We start from the raw sequence: 24,952 nt of genomic DNA, 5'->3' as shown, positions 1-24,952 counted from the left end.
TCCTGCTCCTGCCTGGACAGGCTCGGAGGGTCCCCCGCCTCCCTCCCCAGCATCACATCAGCGGCTGTGGAGGAGACAGGATGGAGGAAGGTGATGCTTATCATCTCCCCTGAGGAGAGCAGGTGTTCTCACCTCTTGCCTGGTTAATTGGCTCAGCCTCTTGGGGGTTGGTCTTGTTTCTGTTTTCAGAAGAAGAAATGGAAGCTCAGAGAGGGGCAGTAACTCACTCAAGGTCACACAGCTGGCATAGGGCAAGAGCAGAATTTGCACACAAGAACCCTCTTATCCATCTAGTCATTCGATGATGTTGAGCTTCATTTAGGGGATAGTAACTGGAGAAAGAGCAATGAACACAATCAGCAAAATCCATAGTGGGCTGAGTTGAGGAAGACAGACAAGGAGCAACACACAGTCCACCAGGCAGCAATTGTGGCTGTGGGGAAAAGTAAAAGAGAATAGAGGGTATCCTTGGGAGTGGTATCCCTTTTTATAAGGTAGGAAAGTGACAGCCAAGTGCAGATCTGAAGGACATGAAGGCATGAACCAAGCTTCTAAATGAGGAAAGAGAGCTGTAGGAAGAGGACACAGCAGGGGCAAGGGCCCTGGGGCAGGACTGTGTCTCACATGTTGGAGCAATGGCAGGTCACTGTATATGTACTGCGTGGAGTTCCACTCAAGGAGATACAGTCAGCGAGGAGCGGCAGGAGCGGTCTACCCCAGGTACAGGCAGGAAGGGGGTGCATTATCTCTAGAGAGTTTCAAACCAATAATAAAATGGAAATTTTTATGTTGCAGGGCCAAGCCTGTGTGTCCTGCTTCTTGTCACCTCCCTAGGATTCAACATCTTTGTCTAGAATCCAGTTTTTGTTGAAGGAAAAAACAAATGGGGGAAAAAAAAACCAAAACCCAGGTGTCCTGGGAGGGCTGTGAGCATGTGGCCAAATGTGAATGACATGCTGGGTGGGGAAGGACAGCTTAAAAATGATATGCTGGACCCACTGGCAGGGCCTGGACAGGGCCACTGGCGGGGTCTCCACATGGATGGATGGGTGTGATGTGGATAGCGGGACCAGGGCCCCTGGGTGGGCTGTGGCAGGTACATGGCAGTCCGTCCTGTCTGCTCCACTGCTCTGTGCTAACGTCACAGGAGGCCCCGAGTACAGAAGCCCCAAGCCCGGTCTCTGTCCTGGGAAGAGTGATGCCTCCAGCCCACCGTCCACCTCACGCTGCTCTGGTGGGATCTGAGCAGCCAGTGAGGACGGTGAGGGAGCAGAGCCCTTGGAGTGCCAAGGCCAAGTTCAAGTCCTGGCTCCATCAGCAACTGGCTGTCTGACATCGGCCAGGAAGTTTCTCCACCTTCTGAGCCTTGTTTGTGGTCCGGGGCTCTGGATCGGGTGACCTAGAAGATATTTTTAACACCAACTTCACAGGAATCCAGATATCTTCCCCCAAGGACTATTTTATGCAAAGCGCTGTCGGAAATTCAGAGCCTTGAAAGACTCGGTCCTTCCTGAGGTGATGGGAGTCACACGCGTGTGGAGATAGGTGCCTGTGTGTATTAGGCTCTTGGATTGTTTATTGAACAGCTTCTGTGCTCTCCTCGGCGGGAGAAGAGTGGGTGGAAACAGCAAAAGCAGTGACATCTATTTGCCTTATAAACCACCAGGCTCTGTGGTTCATTTGCCAGCTCATTAGCACCTCGCAGCAGTCCCGGACGTAGGTGCTATTATCATGCACATGGCACAGGTGGGGAAACTGAGGCACGCTGCCCAGCTTCTTCACAGACTTCTCAGGAGCAGATTTCCCACCATTCCCTCCTCCCCGGGTCTTTTCCCCAGGCCTCAGTGATGGTCCCTTACATCCCTCCAGACCCCAGGGAACTGCAACCATAGAGATGAATGGAAAATGGACTAGGATGTATCACATACCCCATCAACCTCGGTCCTCACCGAGTGGTCCCCAGGAGGAATCATGCTTATTCCAACAATGGAGTCATTGTCAAGGCGATCATGGCCTCCACCAGGAGGAGGAGCTGGGGTGGGAACCACAGAGAAATCTGGCCCGTTAGTGCACAGTCACACCTCGCCTGGCCCTCCGACAGTACTCTGAGCAGCAGCACATTTTCTTACCATTAACATCAAACCTGAGTCACCTCCAGACATGTCTAAATGTCAACCTCACTCTCCAGGGCCAGCGAGGTGGGCATGTGACCTGCACAGTTACACAGAACCCTAGGTGGCTCAGAAGGGACTGTACCTGATTTAATCCTTTGCCATGGCTGACTTGGAATTCTTTCTTTTTCCTTTTTAAAGATTTTATTTATTTACTTATTTGAGAGAGAGCAATATTGGAGGCAGGAGCGGAGGGAGAGGGACAAGCAGATTCTGTGCTGAGCACAGAGACCGATGTGGGGCTCAATCCTACCCACGACCCTGAGATCCTGACCTAAGCCAAAATCAAGAATCGGATGTTCAACTGACTGAGCCACCCAGGTGCCCCAGCTGACCTGAAATTCTTAAGAATTTTTGGACATAGGACTCTGCATTATTTTGCATTGGGCCCCAAACATTATATATTTGGACCTACTACCAGTTTGCCCTTCTTGGGCGTTGAGAAGCAGGGATTCCAGAATAAAGGCAACTCCCTTCCTGAGAGAAATCCCCAAGTGTCTGATCAATGGGTGTGTCATCAGAGGTCCCCTTCAGAAAAGATTGTGCTCATTGAGATTCATCAATGTCACTGAGTTGGCTAAACAACATAGGTCTTACCATTGCTCAGCTCATACCCCGAGAGCCAAGTCATGATTTTAATATCTGAGCCTGGCCAGAGATGGAGCGTCACTGGAGTGTGGCCAGGAGGCCCCTGGTTAGTTTCTTCCCTTCTCATTTCTTGGCTCTGTCCTCCCTGCCTCAGGAGAGGTTTGATTAGGATGTCACTGAGCTCCAGCTGCTCTGTTGATACGTTTGGGGCTGGGGTAGTTTGTGTTCTGTGCCCTGGATTGTCTATGCTTGGGTAGGACGATGCCCACCTCCTTTGGTTGGCTTGTCCTGCAGGCTCACTCAGCTGAGGTCCCTCTCATGTCCCCAAGGCCCCTGTCCTCGACCACCCAGGAGGTGTTGCAAGAACCCATACCACTCCCTAATCACAGTCCCAGGAATGCCCCCCATCCCAGGTCATCCTTCCCTCTGAAAGATTTGACAGAAGGGTTTCAGTAATTGGAATGGAAATGAGGCAGACAGTTTCCCAGCACAAAATGAAAACATGGGGCCTCTTGTTAAAAAATTATGAAGGATTTCAATCCAGCAGAGCATTGAATCAAGCGGGAACCCTCCTAAACAGGTCCTGCGACCCTGCCTAGGTTGTATATGTAGCCGGAGTGGCTTCCAGGGGCCTGAAACTCATCCTGGGATGAAGCCAGGCTGTGTGTCTTTGGAAAATAATTAAGAGCCTCATTTTCCATTCATCTCTATTGCATGAGTCCCAGCCAGCCGAGCCACACATAGCTAATCAAAGCCAGAGCCGAAGGCTGCCTGGTTTGATCTCAGGATGAGCAGAAGGAGGATGCAGAGGCTTGCCCGTGAACTTCTTACAGTCTGCGTGCACGGCCCAGGATGCCAGCGAAGTGACTTTGCCCCCCAAACCCTCCCAATCTCCGGCTTCTGAGCGTGTTCACTCTTCCTACTCGGAAGACAGCCTCTCTGTGTTGTTATTTCAAATTCCAGCTTCATGGTTCTAAGTGTCCTTGCTTTTACCTTATCTTTTGATTATTGGTAAATCGAGTTTTTATCCATTACTATGTGTGTGTCTATGTCTCGGTGCAGTGAGCTGAGGGGCTGGTCGGGACGGTGAGGCTGCTAAGGCACACAGATTTTGCTTAGCTTTTACTTGTATTCGGGGGTGGTTTATTCAGAGGCTATGAGGAGTCTGGGAGGGCAGATCAAAGTCCTCCAAGGCCACATCTTCTATTGTCTGTGGGAGGGGAATTGAGAAAAATCTTTTACTTCATCAGAAAATTCTGTTTATGTTTTTTAAAGAAATCATTTAAAGATGTCCAGGTTCTACCTCTGCGTATGACCTCCAGCCCTACCATCCCAGTCCAAGCCACTGTCTATGCCCATGGCCTCCTAACTGCTCTTCCTGCTTCCACTCTTGCATCTTTGCCTTACAGAGGCCAGTCTTTTTAAAAACCATTACTTAAATATTTTTACATCTCTGCTTAAAACATTCCAGTGAGTTTTACTGGTGCTGAGGTTGGGATTTGGGGATTTTGTATCTCCTCTCTGAAGATGAGACACTTGAACAGAGACAGGGATGAAATGTGGTGATAAGACTTGGGAGGGAAAAGAACATCCTGGGCAGAGGAAGCAAGTGCAAAGGCCCTGGGGTGGGAATGTTCTTGCAGTGAGACCAGTAAGGCTGGATTGAAGAGCGAGGGGGAGCCAACTCCAGGGTTTGTGTAGACACATGAAGCCTGGAGATGAGCACCATTGGAGGGTTTCAAGTAGAGCAATGGTATGATCGGGTTATCATTCACTTCTGGCTGCTGTATGGAGAAGAGGCTGTAGAAGCCCAGGGGACCAGTTAGGGCCCTAATACTGTTACCTGGCCGAGAGGCAATGGTGGTTCATTTCAACTTTTCTCGACCTTGACACTAGTGGCAATCCAAGCTGGCTCACCGTCTGCTGTGGGAGCTGTCTAGTGCATCGTGGGATGTTTAGCAGCCTCCCTGGCCTCCACCCCCTACGTGACAGTAGCTCTTCCAGTCCTGTTGTGACAATAATGTTCTCAGACAAGGCCAGATGCCCCCTGGGGGACAAAATCACCCCCTGGTTAGAACCACTGCCCCAGCTGAACGCTTCCTGCTAGTTCTGGCTACATCCAGCCCAGGTAAGACAGTCCTCTCTCCCTGCAGGCGCCTCTCTCTCCTTAGGCTTTGAGACTGTTAACTGCCCTGTTGGGATCTAGAAAAGTCATGCACTTGCTGCTACTCTGGCTTCTGTCCTTTGCAAGCTTCGGGGTTATGTTCTTTCCAGCTGTGGCTCTGAATAGAAACCAGAAGGGGGCCCTCTAGTTTTCTGGGAGAAAAACATTTCCCAGAAGCCCCCAGCCGAGGGGCCCTCCCAGCTCATTGGCCAGAAGTGGTTAAATGCCCACTCGTGGGATTGTCATGATTGGCAGGGTTGATCTGTCCCCTTGAGTTGGACGCTTTGCTTCCCAAACAGATCCCATTTCTATCAGCAAAGGAGAGGTAAGCAGCCAGCAGTCCGACACCAACTCGGCCGTGCTCACTTGTTATACCTGCTTCAGCACTAGCCTCGAGGCAGAGGCCATGTCCTATTTACAGTCCCTGTGTTTGTTTATGACTTGGTGCTTAACTTAGTAATATCTGTCAGACGAATGAATCCATGAGCGGGAGTCTCATCAGAGATCTCCAAGGCAGCTTTGAGTTCTGAGAACCCCAAATCAAAGCATCCTCTGAAAGATCTTACACGTGGCTTCCCTTTCAATGTGTCCCCACGGGGGAGATCCGTCTTCCTGCTCTGAAGCGACATCGGAGAATCAGAACTGGCCTCTGCGGTACATCTGCACTCACGTCAACTTCACTTAATGCACATGACAGCCGCGCAATAGACTTGATACCATTCCCGTTCTTGAGATGAGGACGCTGAGGCCCGGGGAGGTCGGCAAAGGAGTCGCCGGCCAGGGACACAGAGCCGGGTTGGTTAGAGCCCCAGCTTCGGGGCTGCTCTGTTCTTTTATTAAATCAGCAGCCACGTTAATGAGCTCGCAAGTGAGTTTTCTGAAAGGTGATGGTCAAACAAGCTCCGCGGTCACAGAGAGACCTAAATTGAATCGCACTTATTGTCAAGTGGACCCGCTTCTCAAACCTTTAGAACACGGTCCCCCAGCGAGGGCCCACAGAGATTTGCAGTGGGGCTGCCCAGGGCATGCACGGGGTGACACATGACCCCATGCGCACAAATGCTCCTTGGGGGCACCTGTTCCATCACAAGCTGAGAGCTGCGTGTTCAATCTGCCTCCATTGCTCCCCCAAAAGAGAATTACTGATGGACCATAAAGCAGACAGACAAATTGCCACCTTTATCTGTGTTCTCAGAGCAGTGTCCTAACTGGTCATGGCCCTGAGATCCTAAGAGTGAGAATTTAGTGTCGCCACCGCCGCCGTGGGAGGTCACACATAAAACAGCTCGCGGTTTGCAATCTCCTGCTTCCCAGCGTCACCCTCCCTCCGCGGGGATGCTCTGTTGGGCTCCGGGCGCCCGGATAAATTAGACTTCCGCAGTTACGTGTAATTAAGAGGGGAAATGGGTACCGAGCTACAGAGATGAGCCCCGCTTCGCCGGGGTGAATCTATCTCCGTGTCAGCGAGCCAGCCCAGGGAGGCTGCAGGAAACGCAATTATCTTTCTTCTGACTTAATGGGGGTTTATGGTGCTATGTTTCAGTATCATAACTTCTCAAGACGTACAAACCTTTTTTTTCCCCCTAATGCAATTACAATCCTACATACAAGATGGCTTGTGTCTAAGAAAGTTCAGGCGGAGCTAGCCGCGAGAGTGCAGGGTTCTGGATGCTGCTGGAATTTCTATTCGAGAACACGTGCATCGCTTTTCCTGCTCCAGAGGTGAGGTGTTTGGCCCCTAACCCCTGAGAGTGACTGTGCTGTCTTTTTTTTTTTTATTTTTTATTTATTTTTTTTTTTATTTTTATTTTTTTTTACTGTGCTGTCTTTTGCAAGTTTTGGCCCGACGCTGTGACTCTTAAAGTCCCCTTGCTCCGGCTCTGTGCCTTCTTTTCTGGATCTTCCAAGCCCAGGCCAAGCCGCAGTCATTTCCCCCACTTTCAATGGTTTCTCCTTCACACACTGATTTGTTCGACTTGCTGAAAGCATGACTTTTACAATCTCATAAATCCCCTCAGCTTCAACCCAAACTCAGCCAGAAAGTGCTCAGATAAAAATGGTTCAGGTTATATTTCAGCTCTTGATGGAGATAAACACAGCAGGAATGATTCTTCTTTTTTTAATTGTTGTATAGGAGTTCCGGAAATAAAACAGCATTCTGGCTTTGCGAGGGGGGTAGAGCCGGCCAGGCCTTGTGCGCAGAGGGCCGCCAAGGAACTCCCGGAAGGATGAAATGAGGCGTGTGGGTGTCAACAGAAAGGTCCCCGCGAGGTTAGACCAGCGAGGTGGGGGGAGTCAGGACTGGCAGGAGGAGCCTGAAAAGCCCGATTATCCAGCCAGGACGCTCACAGAGAGGGGTGCCATCAGGGTGGCGAGGGACAGGAGAGGAGAGGCTGTCCCGGGCCATGGGGTTAGAGACGGGCCGGGGCTGGACTGTCAGGAGGCCGGAGGGTCCCGAGAATCACACTGGGGCCCCACCCGGGCCCTGCACAGTGGCTGAGCGACTTCCCAGGCTGGGAGACATCTGAGCCCCTGAGTCCCCCCTCATCTCCCAGGCACACACTGAGCCCCCTCCTGCCTGGAAGGGAGCTGGAAAAGTCAGGCTGAGGCCTCAGACCCAGAGGACCAGGGAGTTTGTTGTGAATTAGGGGAGTGAGATGTGGCCAGAGGGCGCTTTGCAGAGCTTTGACTCTGGGAGCCTCTGAGCTGGTGAATGAAGTCCTCACCTGAAACCGGATCCATAGCGTCTGCCTATAGTGAGGACACGCACATGTGCTTGCACACACACGTGCACAAAGGCACCTACGTACAAATCCATGCTCACGTGTCAATGCTTGAACAAGAGCTCATGTGTTCCTTCTGTAAGCATTTCTGGAGCGCCTCCCCTTGCCGGATGTTGCATTGTAATTCGGGAAAACTCATATGAACGGTGTCCAGTTCCTATATACCAGAAACTCTTGGTCCACTTGGAGGACAGCTGGGAAAAGCAATGGGATCTTAGGGTGGAAGAATGTAAGGAGATCCCTCCCTGAATATCCTAGTTTTGGACAGTGGCCTCTGTCCAACCCGCCTGGAGACTGAAGCCCCCCCCGCCTGCCCCGCACACAGTAGGCACCTGTGCAGAGTAGGACAAGTGCAGTCTTTCCTGCTGACAATCCCCTTCTACCTCTTTCCCTTCCTGAAAGTTCTGATTCTTTCCCTGCCCCCTCTATGCTCTGGACAGTCTTTTCTGCAGCTTGTTTTAATGACTTTTTGAGTTAAAAGTCAATATTTAATTAACCAAGTAATTACATTCAGCTTACGCTTGAATCTGGGTATTTGCACATCTGTGCATGCCCGGGTGTCCACCCCGGCCCCCTCCACCCACCCCAGCCTCTGCCCCTCAGTGCCACCCTCCCTTCCTTTGGGGCAGTAAAGGGGATGCTGCTCTTAAGCGGGTGCTCTGGGGACAGAGAAGCTGGTAGGATGGGCTTTCCCTGGAGGACACCAGCGTCTCTCCCCAGAGCAGCAAGAGTCACTCTCATCTCGTGGTTAATAGTGAAGGGGGTTTCTTACTGCATCTCCGCTACCCATCACGGAACCACTGGAGGGCTTTAATTAAATGAAAGCCATTCCTACCTGTGTAAAGGGGGTGGGGAGGACAGAGACCACTCACCTTGTCAGACAGGTTCTCCCAGCTTTGCTTGTCCTAATCCTGGAGGAAAGAACACTCCTCAAAACAGCCTGTCTGGGGGTGTAACTTAGGGTTCTACTAAGCATCTCGAAGGGCACCCCTGGCAGGCTTGGCTGATACCAGGCTCATTGCACATTTATTTGCACATGAAGGATCTGGCTTCCTGGGGCCAAGCTCACATACAAAAATACACAGTGTTGGCATAACTGCCAATGCCGAGGAGTGAGTGGGTAAGGGTGTGTATATACACCCACGGGCATATACATATATACATACACACATGGACATGTTTTATTTGAATTCAGGACTTTTCCTTAAACATAATAGCAGATCCACGAGTTAACTGTAAAATGCCTAGTCTGGAGGACAGTGTCTCTGTGTCCTGTGTGTGCACATAAACGTGTGTTTGTGCATCTACCCGGGTGTGAGGCACATGGAACGCTTACCCAGCGATCTGGGTGGTGCGGAGGTGCGAAGCCACCACAGAGGATTCCCGGTGGCTGGTTTGGTTGCCAATTGTAGAGCATTTGGGAAAATTACCTCCATAGCATCTCATCATTCGACAAAATGAAAATGGCTTATGTTTGAAGGCATCAGGAATCCCCACTTTGCGGTGGTTCCTTTGTATCTGTTTGAAGTGCCAAGCACCCCACAATGATTCCCAGAGGGTGGGGCAGGGATACTGATAAACGAAGCCCCTAGAGGATCCTCTCCATTAGTTGGGGTAGTTGAGCGACCACATTAAATACCGGTGAATGAGGCAGCTGAGAAGTTATGTTTTTCCACCCTCTGCTAGCTCTTGTAGAACCTCAGACGGTTAGATGGTTTCAGGCTGGTGCTAATAGGCCTTTACAGTGACCTGGAGAGAGAGAGAGGACTTTCAAGGAAATATTATTAGTTAGAAATTCATAATTTTGTTTGTTTTTAGCAACTTTTTACTTTGAAATACTTTAGATTCACGGGCAGCGGGCAGAGAATTGCTTAAGGGGCTTCTGTGAGCCTCCCCTGAGGGTAACATCTTGAATCAGGAAATTGATATTGATACAATCCACAGGGTTTATTCAGACTTCACCGGTTATGTACACACTCATTTGTGTGTGTACGTGCGTGTCTGTGGTTCCATGCAATTTTATCACGCGTGTGGCTTTGTGCAACCACTACCACACTCAAGGTATGGAAGTGCTCGGTTGCCAGAAGGACCCTTGTGCTACCCAGTGTAGCTACACCCACCCACCCCTAACCCCTGGCAACCCCTAACGGATTGCCATCTCTATAATTCTTTTATTTCAACAATGCTGTGTAAATACAACCTGCAGCATTTCGAGACTGACTTTTTTTTTTTTCACTGTAAAATTCCCTTGAGGTTCATCCAAGTTGTGTTTCTCAATAGCTTCTCCTTCATATTGTTGGCATATTCTGTGGTGTGGATATCCTACGTCTAAACCACTCACCCGCTGAAGGACTTTTGGGTAGTTTGAGGCTGTTATAAATCAAGTTGCTGTGAAATTTCAGGTACAAATTGTTCATGTGAATACCATCTGGATAAATGCTCAAGGATGTGATGGTTGGGGCTGTGGCAACTCCACTTTTAGTTTTAAAAGAAACTGTCCTGCAGTTCTGGGACAAGATGGTGTAGAGTCATTTTCCCCTCCTCTCCCCCTCTAAATCCAACAGAATACCCTGGAAATAATTTGTATCTTAAATTCGACAATCCTGTGCAAACAACGCTATAATCCTACAATCCTAAAAGACTCAGAAAGAAGAGGAACCAGCTAGCAACCTCAGGACTGGAATAACAGAACCTCGTGTGAGTTACCAGAGTTTTCCTTTACTTCACGTGTGTCCTTCGTGGGGCTCTGCAGAGGCCTGCGACCCAAAGCCACCAAAGGCATAGACAGAAACAAAACAATCCAATCAATGGAATAGGAAATGGAAGGCCGGGTGGAGACCCACCGAGTGGCAGGGGTGGGTTAATTCTGTCAGCGGCAGCACCCCCAGTGGGGTGGGGGTTGACCCACTCCAAACCCCATACTCACCTGCAGCCTGCAGGCCCTTCAGCTCACCCTGGGAGCACCAGCCAGCCTGGCATCTCGTGACCCTCCACCCAAGAGCAGAGGGTAACTTAGACCAGGTATCCCCCCCAATCTGCATCCAGCAGTAGAAGGTGAACGAGGCCCACGGTCTTCCGACACTTCCCCCATGGCAGAGAGCTACTCTGGCCCCTACCAGGAGGAAGCCAGGTGGGAGCTTCCCTCCCCTGGCGGCATCGGCAGTGGCTTGTCTGTGCCTACGGAGACCTTGGGATTTTAACTCAAGATGTGTTTAACATGAAGATCAGGGGATCCCTGGGTGACTCAGTGGTTTAGCGCCTGCCTTTGGCCCACGGCGCGGTCCTGGAGTCCCGGGATCGAGTCCCACGTCGGGCCGGCATGGAGCCTGCTTCTCCCTCCTCCTGTGTCTCTGCCTCTCTCTCTCTCTCTCTCTCTCTCTCTCTCTCTCTCTCATAAATAAATAAAATAAATAAATCTTTAAAAAAAAATTTTAACATGAAGATCAGTTGGGAGAGAACTGACATTTTGCTCTGTTGAGTTTTCCAATCCACCAACAAGGTCTTTCTATTTAGCTCTTGAATTTCTTTCATTAGCATTTTGTCGTTTTCAGCATATAGATCTTGTACATGTTTTGTTAATTTTTGCATCTAAGTACTTCATTGTATTTGGAGCAATTATAAGTGGCATTGCAATTTAAATTTCAGTTCCCATTTGTTCATTGTTAGGTATAAGGAAATGCGATCGATTGGCTTTTGTGTTTTGATCTTGCATCCTGCAACCTTGCTGAACTCACTAGTTCTAGGAACTTCTGGGGGTAGGTTCTTTGGATTTTCTCTGTAAGCAATCGTGTTATTTTCAAATACAGACATTTTCATTTCTTCTGTTTTCTTTCTTTCTTTCTTTCTTTCTTTCTTTCTTTCTTTCTTTCTTTCTTTCTTCTTCTTTCTTCTTTCTTTCTCTTTATTTTATGGCACTGTCTAGAAGTTTCAGTATTAAGGTATATAAAAGTGGTGAAAATGGACATTCTTGCCTTCTTCCTGGTCTTAGAGACAAAGCATTCAGTCTTTCACCATTAAGTACGTTGTTAGCTGTAGCTTTTTTGTAGATGTTCTCTGTGAGACAAAGAAAGTTACCCTCTGTTCCTAGTTTGCTGAGCATTTTTTCATGAATGGATACTTTTTTCTGCATCCGTTAAAATGATTTTCTTTTTCTTTCTTAGCCTGTTGATATGGTGGATTATATTGATGGATTTTTTAATATTGAACCAGTCTTGCATATCTGGAGTTAAATCCCACTGGGTCACGTTATATAATTCCCTTATACGTTATTGGATTCAGTTTGCTAATAAATTGGAAAATTCTTGTGTCTAAATTCACAAAAGAGGTCTGCAGTTTCCTATTTTTGTACTGTTTTTGTCGGACTTTGGTATCAGTATCATTTCATGAAGCTGATCATTTTTTTTTAGGTTTTTAAAATTAAATTTATTTTTTTAAAAGTTAACAAGTGTGTAATAGAAAAATGAAAAACCCAAGAAGCAAAGAACAAAGCCTCTGCTTGGAAGAGTTCCTTTATCTGTTTTCTAGAAGAGATTGTATAAAGTTGCTGTTAATTTTTTTTAAATGTTGGATGTTTTAAATATTTTAAGTGTTGGATAAAATTCTCCAGTGGAAAATTCTGCGTCTGGCGACTTCTTCGGGAGCTTCTTCAGGAGCTTTCAAATGACAAATGTAATTTCTTACATAGTTCAGGACTGTTCATGTTGTCTACTTCATCTTGATTGAGTTTGGTAGTTTTTGGTTTTTGAAGAATTGGTCTGTTTTTTTCTAATATATGGAATCTACGAGTGTAAAGTCATTCACAGCAGTCCTTTATTATGCTTTTACTGGCTATATGATCTGTAGTGTTTTATTCAGGGCATGGTGATTTGATTTTTTTTCTCTCTTTTTATCTTTGTCAGTCTTGCTAGAATCTTGTCGATTTTATTGATCTTTTTCAAAGAAACTGTTCTTTGTTTCATTGATTTTTTTCTATTCTGTCTGTTTTCAATTTCACTGATTCCTGCTTTTATCTTCATTTGGTCCCTCCTTCTGCTCACTTTGGATTTACTTTGCTCTTCTTTATCTAGTTTCATAGGTAGAAGCTGAGATTACTGATTTGATATCTCACCTTTTTTCCCCCAGCGTGAGCATTTTAGCACTCTAAATTCCTCTCCGGCATGACTTCAGCTGCATCTCACATGTGTTGATATGTTTTATTTTCATTTTCATTCAATTCTATGTATTTTTAAAATGTCCTTTGAGATTTCCTCTTTGACTCGTGGGTTACATAGAGGTGTGCTGTGTAATATTCATGTGTTTGAAGAGTTTCCTGCTGTCTTTCTGTTACTGATTTTTAGTTTGATTTCATTATGGTGAAAGAACATCCTCTTCGTGATCTGAATTATTTTCCACTTGTTAGCGTTTGCTTTATGAACCAGGATATGGTCTCTCTTGGCAAATGTTCCATTATGAGCTGGGGAAGGATGTGTATTCTGTTGTTGATGATGAAGTAGTCTATAAATGTCAGTTAGATCCGGTTGATTTATGGTGATGTTCAGTTTAACTGTATCCTTAACTGATTCCTGGCTGCAAGATCAGGCTTCCAGGTGCGTCAATTACTGATAGAAGGTGTCAAATCCTGATAAGTTAGGCGCTGAAGTCTCCACCTATAATTGTGGATTTATCTGTTTCTTCTTTCAGCTCCATCAGTTTCTGCCTCCTGTGATTTGAGGCTCTGTTGTTTGGTGCGCACATGTTTAGGTTCGCTATATCTTCTTGGGAGAATGGTCCTTCTATGATTACACAATGGCCCTCGTTGTCCCTAGTCATTTTCTTTGCAATCAAGTATACTTAATCTGATATCAATACATCCCCTCCTGCTTTTATTAAGTTAATGTTTGCACGACACAATTTCATCCATTCTTTTCTTTTATTTTTTTTTTAAAGATTTTATTTATTTATTCATGAGAGACACACACACACAGAGGCAGAGACACAGGCAGAGGGAGAAGCAGGCTCCATGCAGGGAGCCTGACGTGGGACTCGATCCCGGGTCTCTAGAATCAGGTCCTGGACCGAAGGCAGCGCTAAACCTGCTGAACCACCCGGGCTGCCCTCATCCATTCTTTTACCTGCGGCTCACCTGTGTCATTATGTTTGAAGTGAGTGAGTGAGTGAAGTGAGTTTCTTACAGACAACATATAATTGGGTTGTTTTTTTCAATCCAACCTGCCAGTCTCTCTCTTTTAATTAGTCTATTTAGACCATTGGCATTTTAAAATAATTATTGATCAGTTAGGGCTAAAGACTGCAATTTTATTATTATTCTCAATTTACTCCCTCTGTTTCTCTTCCCCTCCTGTGGTTTCCGAGTCCTTTTTGTAATTCTGTTGTGATTACTTATAACATTTTAGAGCACATTGTTTTATATCTTTTTCTCAGTGGTAATTTAGTGTTTGGTATGCATATAACTGATCAACACGACTGCTACCATGTTTTAACACTTAGAGGGAAGTATTGAAGTCTTCCTGATATTTAAGGTCCTTGATCCTTCCCACTTGTCAAGGGCAATTGGCCCGGGGGGCCTGGGTGGGTCAGTTGGTTAAGTGTGCAACTCCTGAGTTCAACTGAGTTCGTGATCTTAGGGTCATGAGATCGAGCCCCGAGTCCGGCTCTGTGCTCAGCAGGGAGTCTGCTTGAGATTTTCTCCCCCTGAACACCCCCCTTCAAATAAATAAATCTTTTAAAAAATGCAACTGATTCCCTGAAGTGTTACCCTTCACACCTCAAGCATCCCATCACACGATGCAATTATGTTTGCTTCCGCCATCCTATACAGTTTAAGAAGCTCATGAAGTGAAGAACAGTCTTTTAAACTCACACCTAATTTTGCCCAATCCAGTATTTGTTTTTCCTTTCTCAAATTCCGAGAGCTTTCTTCTGATACTGGTTTCTTTCTGCCTGTGCAGAAATGAGTTTCTTGTAGACAGCATGTAATTGGACATGTTCTTAAATTCAGTCTGCCAAATTCTGTGTTTCCCTTGGTGTATTTAGACCATCTGCATTTAATGTAATTAATGGTATGTTAGGGTTTAAGTCTGTCATTTTATTTTTGTTTGTTCTTTCTGGTGTTTTGTTTTGTCTTGGCTTTCTGTAGGTTATTTGAACAATTTTTAACATTCCATTTTGATTTATCTATGGTGTTGGAGGTTTTTTTGTTTGTTTGTTTGATTTTTGCTTGTTTGTTTTTTAAAGATTTTATTTATTCTCCCACGAGAGACACACAGAGAGAGGCAGAGACACAGGCAGAGGGAGAAGCAGGTCCATGCAGGGAACCTGATGTGGGGCTCAACATCAGGACCCCAGGATCACATCCTGAGACAAAGGCAGATGCTCAACCACTGAGTCACCCAGGTGCCCCTATCTGTGGTGTTTTTAAGTATATCTCCTTGTATAGGTTTTTTTTTAGTGATTGTTTTTGGTATACACATAATTTACCACAATATATGAGTGTCATCACTTTACCAGTTTGAGTAAAGAGTATACTTCATAGGCTCTAGTAAGATACCACATAGAGCACTTAACACAGGAATGGCAGTAGTAAAAGAATAAGAGCAATAGCCAACCCTTATTGAAGGTTTATTACATACCAGACACTGTTCTAGGCACCTCCTATGCATTCACTCATTTAATCATTACAATAACCCAACAAGGAAGGTGCCATTATTGTGCCCAGTATATAGATCAGGACTGTGAGGCATAGTGGGGAGTGGGGACTTTTCTAGGATCATGGGGACTAGAAACTGAGAGGGGCCCTTACCAGCTCCAGGCCTGGGGCGGGGGAGCCCAGGGAGAGCTATACCTCTAAGGCAGGGCTGCTGGTGAGGAGCTGAGGCCACTGGGAGAGAATCATGGCCACTGTCACATCATGGACCCTCAAGGGAGGGGGACCTGCTGACCCCGTTCTCCTCCTATATAATTTGTTCTGCCTCCTACTATGGAACAAACACAGAAAGCCACAGGGAAGGGAGCCCAGATGACCTGGCTGTAGATGTGGGACTCTCCTAATGCACAGAGCAGACAGAGAAAAGGACGAGCAAAAATATCCACCCACCACCCACCCACCCCCAGTTTGGGCTTTTAGCTTTTCTTTCTCTGGGGCTGATTTGTCTGTTGAATTGGTTGGATGGTTCAGAGACAGGCTGGTTTTCTGACTTGGGTCTTAGGCTGCCACTAGCACATCCTTCTGGGCCCAGGGGAGAAATTCTACCTGCAGAAGTGATCTCAAAAGGCTTTTCTGCCAGTCTATTGACCGAGCAAATTGCAAATATTTTTCTTTTGACTTTAGCAAAGTTAAATTTTTGCTCTGCTATAGCTTCAACTGTTCAAAGAAACTCATTGTTCATGCCAGGAGACATTATACAAATCGTTATCTGAGTGCTGGTGTTGGGCCTGCCTTTGTGTAAATATCCACATGATTCTTTTCCTTTAGACCCATGAATGTAAAGGCAAGGAGAAAAAGAAATAAAACAACAAAATGCTACTCCTGCATCCTGAAAGAAACAAGATATCAGCCCCCTAGCTCCTACTTTGCCAACTTTCCACAACTGCTTTCTCTCTGCTAAAGGGTGGCTCAGGCTTGATTAAGCATCCGACTTTAGATCTCAGCTCAGGTCTTGATCTCGGGGTCATGAATTCGAGCCCCACGCTGGGCTCCACACCCAGCATGAAGCCTACTTAAAAAAAAAAACAAAACAACCCTAAAAAACCTAAAAAGAAGTTCTATGTTTTTTGTCACATCACCACCTGAAAGGCAGGTTTCAGAGGGACTCTCTTTGCATGTGCAAATATCCTGAAGGAGAACTAGGAGGGCAGGTATGGCTGGAATTGACTGAGGCTGGGGAAGGCAGGTAGATCATGAGACTGGAGGGAAAGGTAGGAGACAGATCCTGGAGACTCTCTGGGCATGGCAAGAAGTGCTAGCCATCGATAAGCTGAGGGTTGGGTCTTTAGCCTGTCCACTGTCAAGGACAACAGAGTTTGGAATATTGTTGCTAGCAGAAATTTTTAAGATTTTCTAGGTGAGATTTTGCAATCAACTCTTAAATTGTGGTGATAATACAACTGCAAATCTGTAGCCTTTTTGAATTCATTATTTAAAAGCATGAATCAGTCTTTTAGCTGCCAAGAATAGATGATTAGTATGAAACCAAGGTACTCCTCATGTGACAATATGTATTAATGATCACGCATATAGATTTTTTAAGGCAGTTTTCAAAAAGAATATGCAGTCAGGAAGCAATCAGAGCCCCAGACTTGCACTGACAATTTGATACATAAGAACACGGTTGTGTTTAGAATAGGCCACCTGGAGCCACCTGCCAGACCATGGATACTGTGGTGGACTTTTGTGTCCAGGCAGAACTTTGCTAAGTGGATTTGTGCTTAGAGAGGGTGGCAATGCCATAATGTGGGGGCCCATGGGCTGTGCTGAGGTGCCAGGCTTTATTCCAAGAGAGAGACACGAGTTAGGGGGTTTTAAACAGAGGAGGATACAGCTTGCCTCAAATCCCAGCAAGATCTCTTCGTGTTCAGGTGGAGAACGAATGGTGGAGGGTGAGGGGGGAAGCAGGAAGATGGTGGAGGATGGCAGTGTGATAATCAGGTGAGAGGTGATGGGGGCTGGCCAGAGCCCGGTGGCATTGAGAAATTGCAGGACCCAGCGTGGGCTTGGGAGGTTGAGGCCCAGAAAAGGAGCAGGGACATCTCTTAGAATTTTTACCTGAATCACTTAGGTTGGTGACTGAACACCAGAACTTTTCTCTTGGGATCAACAAATGTCTGCTGTACAATCGGTGCTTCAAATAAGCTAAATATCAGGCTTGGATTATGATCTTATGTCCGTGACTCAATGGAAACCAGCAGAATATACTGGAGTAAAAAAGGGAGCATTGGGTGTGATGGGGTCGCAGAGCAAGGAAAATCATGGAAGGTTGAAAAGGTATCTGTGTGTGTGTGTGTGTGTGTATGTGTGTGTGTGTATTTATACATGGCAGGTATATATACATATTAATTTATATGTGCATATTTTATGGATATATTGGAGTAGCAGAGCCAAGATTTGAACACATGTTCTTAACCACTGCACTGTTCAACCAGTCTGGTAGAGGATATTGAGTGGTTCCAATTTGAAAGGTTATTTTTCAACTGTTATAAATAGCGTTGCTGGCAATGTCTGCACACACAGATCTCTGCACTCCGAGGGTTTCTGAAGATGAATTCAGGGAGAGGATGTGTCTGAAAGTCCCTCCCATCTGTGGCATCTGTCAGCCCCCACCCTATAGCCCACCCTCTTAGATCAGTGCCTCAAAGCCTTTCCTATTACAAAGAGCCAGGACTTCCTTTCTAGCTGCTGAACCAGGCTCTGAAGGTGGCCAAGCTCCTTCTGAGACAGGGGGAATGGGCAAGAGGATGGGACGTCTGAGCCTGGAAACAGACCCAGGTCAATGATGCTCTTCCCCCCAAAGTTCAACAACACATTTTCTCACAGCTGGGTACAGCCTGCATGCAGAGGTGGGGGTCGGGGGAAAATGTGCCATCTGCTGTTTTCTGTTCAGCTGTGTGGCAGTTTTGATGGTTCTCAGGGCCAGAGGCTTCTTGACTGAGATCATCCCAGGCTTCCTTCCAGTCCCAGGGTGGGTGAACAGCTGTGCCCCTTTCCTTGGGGCTGGTTGGGATAGCTGGCATGGGACACAGCAAGGAAAGGGAATCATCCTGCTTCCTAATGATGAGGGAGGCATAGGGGTGGTGCCTTCAATAGGTAGAGTCTTCCTTTCTCTGCAGAGAGAGAGACACACACAGGAAGGTCCAGCCCTTGTTTGCATCGTGTCCTTTGGAAGAGCGGCTGTGGCAATAGTGGCCTTTTCCAGAGATATCTGTGGACAGGTGGTACTGACTTTATTCAATCTGGACAAATCCCCAGGGCTAGTAGTTGGCCAGGCCTGGGGACACTCAGGTAATAATTCATAGCCCTTGCCTTGCAGAGCATCCGATGTAGCTCAGAGTTCTCCACGAACAGCCAGCCGCCTGCAATTGCACCGGTTTTGCAATAACCCAGTGCCATCTCTGCTATTGAGACTTGTCTGAATTGGACTTTTTATTTTTAGGCTTAATTTTGTTTTAAAATAAAATTTATGTCCTGTGAGCAGGAAACCAATATTCACAAAAATAAGTAGAAGTTTGTTGTAAAACCAAGTACAGTGAAAACATATTAATCTTTAGCAAGTTATTGCTTCCTATGATGGCTGATACGTCTTAATTCAATGAGAGTGAGAAGAGAGGTGTTTAAGATAAAGTCGTACCTCCTGGAGACTTTCTACTTGATGGCTTAGCAGGAAGGAGACTAGGAAAGGGAAAACATTTCTCCAGGGTGAGTCATGGGCTTCTAATGCTGGGGCCACACGTCCATGGGTCAGCAAAGTAGTGGCTCTTTTGTCTGGAGCTAAGTAGACAGTCCCCAAACCCTAGGATTTCGGGCATTGCTTCTCCATGACTTACTTTCCTGAGTGTCCACACCAGGCAGAAATAAGGTGCCTCTCAGAGATCCCCTTAGATTGCTGATCTTAAGGATGACCCCAAAACTAATGTAAAGGCAAAAAACATTTTTTTTTTTTTTTGCCTTTGAGGATTTTCTTAAATGTCACACTGAAGGACCGCATACTAAGTTTGTGACCCAGGCCAGGCCAATTGCTGCTCCCTCATTCATGCCGCGGGGCAGGGGAGGACAGGTGAGAGACCAGGGTGGACTGGCATGGAGACAGGTCAAGCAGGGCCCAGGAGGCCATGAAAGAGCATTTGGATTTGATTGTAAGAAGAGAAAGCTATTGACTCGTTCCAAGATGAGTTAACATCTGCTTGGTGTTTTCAAAGGCTCACTCTGGCTGCGGTTATAAAGGGACCTGAGGGCCAGATAAGAATGAGGGAGACTCCTGGTCCACGGGGGAGATGGTGGTGGCAAGGGCAGGACAGGGGTGCCGCGGAGTCTGGGCGTGGGTGGATCAGGTCTGGTTTGAAGGTCTGCAGGGCTTGTTGATGGATTACGAGTGGTGGCAGGGGAGTGGGGGAGAAGCCTAGGTTTTGGCTGAGCAGCTGGGCAGATGGTGGTGCCTGTTAGAGATGGGGAGACCAGGGGAGGAGGAACAGATGGGGGGGCAGGAGGGAGGGTGGACATTAAGCTGCTCTGCAGACACGGTCCAGCAGCAGTTTCTGGTCCACTGGCTCTTGTGGGGCTGACACCCCGAACTTGGAAACACGCCTTGTAGGCTACACCTCATTAGATAAAAATCCTGCTGCTGAAGACAGAGCCTTATTAAGTCACAAGTGACACAATCAGGAAAGGACAACTTGTGGGCAGAGCTTCTCAGAGAGAAAACAGAAATGCCCAACGGTTGCCCAGGGCCGTTGTGATGCCCGCGACCTGCCCTTTCCCAGGCCCTCTGCCATCTACCCTCCACTCAGAACGATCGCATCCCAGTGTTCTCTCTGAAGCTTCTGCAGCCAGAACCAGCAGAAGGCAGAGGGAAAACATTACTGCATAATTTTTCTGATTTTTCCATTCAAGGTTCATTAATGAAATTCCAACACTGCCTCTTCGACATCTGCTTAATTGATACCGGGTTTAGGAACCAATTTTGAGCCTTGGCTTCTTGTAGCTAAAACCAGCAATAGCATTTGATTTTATTTTGTAACATCCGAGAGCCAGGAGTGGCTCCCCCTCTGCTCCATCGGGAGGAAAAGTGGTCTGAGCAGCAGGTCCCGGGCACCCAGGGTGACTAGTCATTGCCAGCTGACTGCAGCGAGCACATTCCAGCACCAGGAGAGGAATCAAATGTCATTGTTCGGGAAACAATGGAGTCCTTCTGCCCAGATGTGGCCTCCACTTCTGCGGCTCATCCCCAGATCTTCCTCTCGCCTCCCCTGCTGGGGACGGGGCAGTCGGATTGATGGGGCAGGTGGCTCACAATCTGATCTGGTGACACTGTGGACATTCCAGGGACATTCCAGGATCAGATGAAGGCCAGACAAGGGTTGCCATAGGAATTCCAGCCTGGTGGGCCCACGCTGGTGTTTGGAGGGCGGAGCAGGACGCATGTGCTTTCCCATCCCTGGGCTGCACTGATGGCCCTGCCCCAGTTCTGAAACCACCCCAGACCTGCAGCTTCTCTCCCCCGACAAACACCCATGGGTCTCATCTGGAATGTCCCTTGGGTCACAGCAGAGTGCTCTATTCACAGGATCATTGAGCTGGGGCTGAAGTTGTGAACTCAGCATCTTTAGGGGCCAAGCTGGGGTCACGTGGACTAGAGAACTGGCAGAGAAGGGCCTGAGGGGCACTAGTGACAACGTCCCATCCAGGGCAGCCCTCGCTGCATACTCCCCCTGTCTCCATGCAGAAAGAGGGACAGAAGAGACAGGTCTTCCAACCTTTTCAGCACAGCTGGAGGTTTGCTCTGATGCACAATCCTTCAATTAAAAAACAAGTGATAGTTAATTTAAATGTGTGTGTGTGTGTGTGTGTGTGTATTCTAATACTTTGGGGGAAGGATGAACCCCAAACAAACTGGTTTGTAGAAAACATTTAGCCTGTGATTGCTGGATTATGCTCTACTTGCGAGCTGCAACATTAAAAATGCTAAAACAAGACCATGGATTAAGTGCTTAACATACGCCTGGCACTGTTGACATGTAGGCTTTACATATATTTTCTGAATCAATAGAACAACTTCCAAAGTGGTAACCATGTGATTCTTCCTGTATCGCAGATGGGGAAACTGAGCCATTGGATCCTTTGCCCAAGGTCACACAGAGAGTAGCAAGGTCAGGACCCAAGGCCAGGACCTCCACCCTGAGAGCCCGTGCTCTAACCTCCTCACCATCCTGGGTTTGGTGGCTTAGAATATGCTGGAATTGTCCCAGAATTTTACAGTTAGAAGAAATCCTGTAACTATAAAGACATGCCATATATACCTGCAGATGAGAAAAAGTAAGGAATTTGCTGGAGAGGAAATTACCTGGTAGCAGAGCAGTCAGTCCAAAGCTGAGGGTGGGCCTGGCGGTTCAGTCTCGAGCATGTGTCTCTCCCTCCCTCTGATAAAGGCTCCGGGACACAGAGATGATTAACCTATCATCAGAAACAGAACAAAGCAAACACATCAAGACATCACCTCCTTAGTCATCCTTCTGAGGTCTGGCTCTTGTGTCTTCTCAGAGGGGAGGCGCTGGAGGAATGTGGCCGGAGGGGGGCACTGTGTGTCATCTGCTCCCACCTGACACTCCTCTCCTGGACCTGAGTGTCTGTGCTTGGAAAACTGAGCCTTCGTCTTTGAATTTTCAAAGTAACAGACACCCTCCACGTCCTAGTCCACATGGTGTGCTCTGAACCTTGGTATATGGAGTCAACTCAGCATACGCCAGGTGCACTGCCCATCACACCAGGAGAGCATGGTATGCTGGCAAGCATTATTTTTTTTTAAAGGATTTATTTATTTATTTATTTATTTATTTATTTATTTATTTATTTATAGCACAGGTATCAGGGTGCCAGGGGCAGGGAGAGAAGGAGAGAGAATTGCAAGCAGACTCCTGGATGAGTGTGGGGCGGGGGGACTGGAGGGGATGGGAGTGGTGGTGATTGATCTATCCTCCACCCTGAGATCATGACCTGAGTGGAAATCAAGGGTCAGAGGCTCAACCGACTGAGCCATCCAGGTGCTCCATGCTGGCAAGCATAATTTATTTCATTATTTGTTTTTTAAAGTTTTAAAGAAGAGCATTTATAACTAGCACATCAAATCTATGATTTCATAGACAATATTGCTTGGTTTGAGGCTAAAATTTGAATGAGTGAGTCCATTTAGATAAACCCATTAAATAGTAGCACAGGTGGTGCAGGGAGGTGGTCCCAGCGACAAACATGAGGGGGCCGTGTGATGGGTGCCACTTGGGACACGCCGAGCATCTGGCAGGCGGGGCGGTTTGGGCACTGAATTTTAAATCCCATCACAGGGGTGGGAGGGGATCCTCTTCTGCCCATGAGAACGACAGAGAAAGGTGCCAGGGTGACCCCACCCCGAGCCCAGCACGGTGGGAACGTTTGGTCATGGAAAGAAATTGTGTCTGTTTTCCTCCACATGTTCCCAGGCTAACATCGGAGAAAACAAATTTTGGTTGGCTGGCCGGGCTTCACTTAAAATATTTAAAACTGGCTTCTTTTGCCCTTCATGGCGTGTCTTTCAGGTTCTTACCTTTCATCCGAGCTGTCTGTCTGCATCAGGGCCGGGCTGCGGGAGGAGATTAGATCATATATTTTTGTGTTAATGATGTTGATATATAAAGCTTGGTAGTTACAGAATTTTTAATAAATCAGGTTAGTGTCCCAAGGGGAGTCTTACCATGTGCTATTTATGCACAAATGCCTCTATCATTTAAGAGTCTTGTTAAAAATTGTAGTTCAAGAGCAGATTAACAGAGCTCTTCACAGCTGGCCTATTTGGGCAGAAATGAACACACTGAAGCAGCAGACACGCAGAGCGGGCGCTGGCGGGCAAGAACACCCAACAGCTAATTGCCTCCCAAATTAGTAGGATGGAAAAGTAAGCGCTTTAAGGCCCTGGTTTTGAGTAGATTAAAAATAAGAAACAGTTCTGCAGGCTGTTTGCTTTTTGCCAGCGCAGCATTTGGGGCTGCTGACTGCAGGTGAATTATGCACCAGGTGGCGGCCTCCTGCTTTCCAGGAGAAGGGTCCAGCTTTGTCCTGTTTACCATGAAGGTGCAGGAGAGCAGATCCAGCCTCCATGATGAACCAGCAAAGCTGCCAGCAAGCAGAGACGGCTCCTGGGATCTGCGGACCCCATCAGCTGGCTCATCGGGGCCCTGCAAAGCTCTCCCTCTGAAAGCAGCCTCCGATCATCCCGTAACAAGGGCCCTAAGCCTCGGCTTCTTTCCTTCTCGAGTTGCCTTGTCTGGACTTTGCCCTCCAAGCCCCAAATGTCCCCTTACTGGCAATAAAAACACAAACAGGGACTAAGAACATTTTCGATAATGAGAGGAGACACAGAGACTCGAGTGACAGGCTGACGAGCCCAGAAAGGGAATGAGGGAGGTGGTCCACCTTGGATTGGATGCTCAGAAGAGGCCCTTCCGAGGGGGTGGCTATGGGAAGGGGCCTATATGAACCTAGGAGCCAGTTATGATGGTATCTGAGGGAGACTCTTCAGGCAGAGGGAGCAGCAAGGAGGAAGGGCCCTGAGGTTGGATGAGCTCTGCGTGGCATGTTTGGAAATATAAAAGGCCCAATGTTGCCCAAGTGAGATGGGCAGGGCTGGATTCTGGAGGAACTTGTAGACCAGTGTGGGAGCCTGACCTGGACTCTGGATGCCACGAAGGAGGCATTAAGGAGCTTTTTGTGAGTTGGTGACAGGCGCCTGAAAACCACAGTAGAAATCTGCTCCTTCTTGTTACCTGGAAGATGGAAGGGGTGATGGGGGTGGGGGAGGGAAATGGGGAAGCAAGGGGTGATGAGGGGAGATGAGGGAGGAGTAGAGAGTGATGGGGGAGGAGAGATGGAGGGGGGTAGAGGAGGTCACAGGGGAGGGGGAGGAGAATAGAGGGGATCACAGGGTGGGAGGGATGGAGGGGTGGAGGGGGGCCACAGGAGAGAGGGAGAAGGAGGGGATTGAGGGGTACACAGGCTAAATGGAAGGGTGGACAGGGTCCCTAGGAGAGAGGGAAGGGGAGGGAATGAAGGGGAAAGTGGGGAGGCGGTCCTGACTAGATGTAGTAAGGGGCACCTCCTCCTCACACCAGTTAATAATAACTCTTTACCGAGCTCCAACTATGAGGGAGTTATTCTTCTAAGTCCCCATGACAAATTACCTGATTCGATCCTCACACAACCCTCTGAGACAAGTGCTATTATTATTTCCATTTTACCCAAGGGGGGACAGACACGGAGTCATTTACCTAAGGTCTCTTAGTGAGCAAGTGTCACTGGCAGGATTTAAATCAAGGATATCTTGCCGTCCTCTGCTCCAAGGAGCCACAGCCAGCTGAGATGCAAGTACTGAGGATCCCTGTAATGCAACATTCAGGACCCTGGTGTGGCTTTCCCAGGCCTGGGTGCAGGAAAAGAGCCCGCACCCGGTTGCTAGGCAACCTACTGTTCAAAGGCTCAGGGGGGCAGAGGGGGGCAGGGTCCTTGGCAGCCCCAG

The 24,952-nt window shown here is 47.6% G+C and overlaps 1 long non-coding RNA gene across 5 annotated transcripts; it reads right to left on the bottom strand.

The window, feature by feature from the left end:
• Positions 1-3,814: 3,814 nt before the first annotated feature.
• Positions 3,815-24,899, bottom strand: LOC112674086 (uncharacterized). 5 transcript variants are annotated; one of them, XR_003145206.3, is made up of 8 exons: positions 24,705-24,899; positions 22,988-23,023; positions 21,755-21,864; positions 9,043-9,473; positions 8,579-8,617; positions 7,748-7,900; positions 4,603-4,765; positions 3,815-3,969 (listed from the first exon to the last, which is right to left on the bottom strand). It is a non-coding gene; the product is annotated as an uncharacterized LOC112674086 (long non-coding RNA). The 5 variants fall into 5 exon arrangements; XR_007405588.1 differs by having other exon boundaries at positions 9,346-9,473; XR_007405587.1 differs by lacking the exon at positions 8,579-8,617.
• Between the last annotated feature and the right edge of the window lie 53 nt (positions 24,900-24,952).

This window comes from Canis lupus, chromosome 24, assembly GCF_003254725.2.
Source record: "Canis lupus dingo isolate Sandy chromosome 24, ASM325472v2, whole genome shotgun sequence".
NCBI lineage: Eukaryota > Metazoa > Chordata > Mammalia > Carnivora > Canidae > Canis > Canis lupus.
The sequence above is the reverse complement of the archived record's forward strand: the minus strand, read 5'-3'. Positions and strand labels throughout refer to the sequence as shown.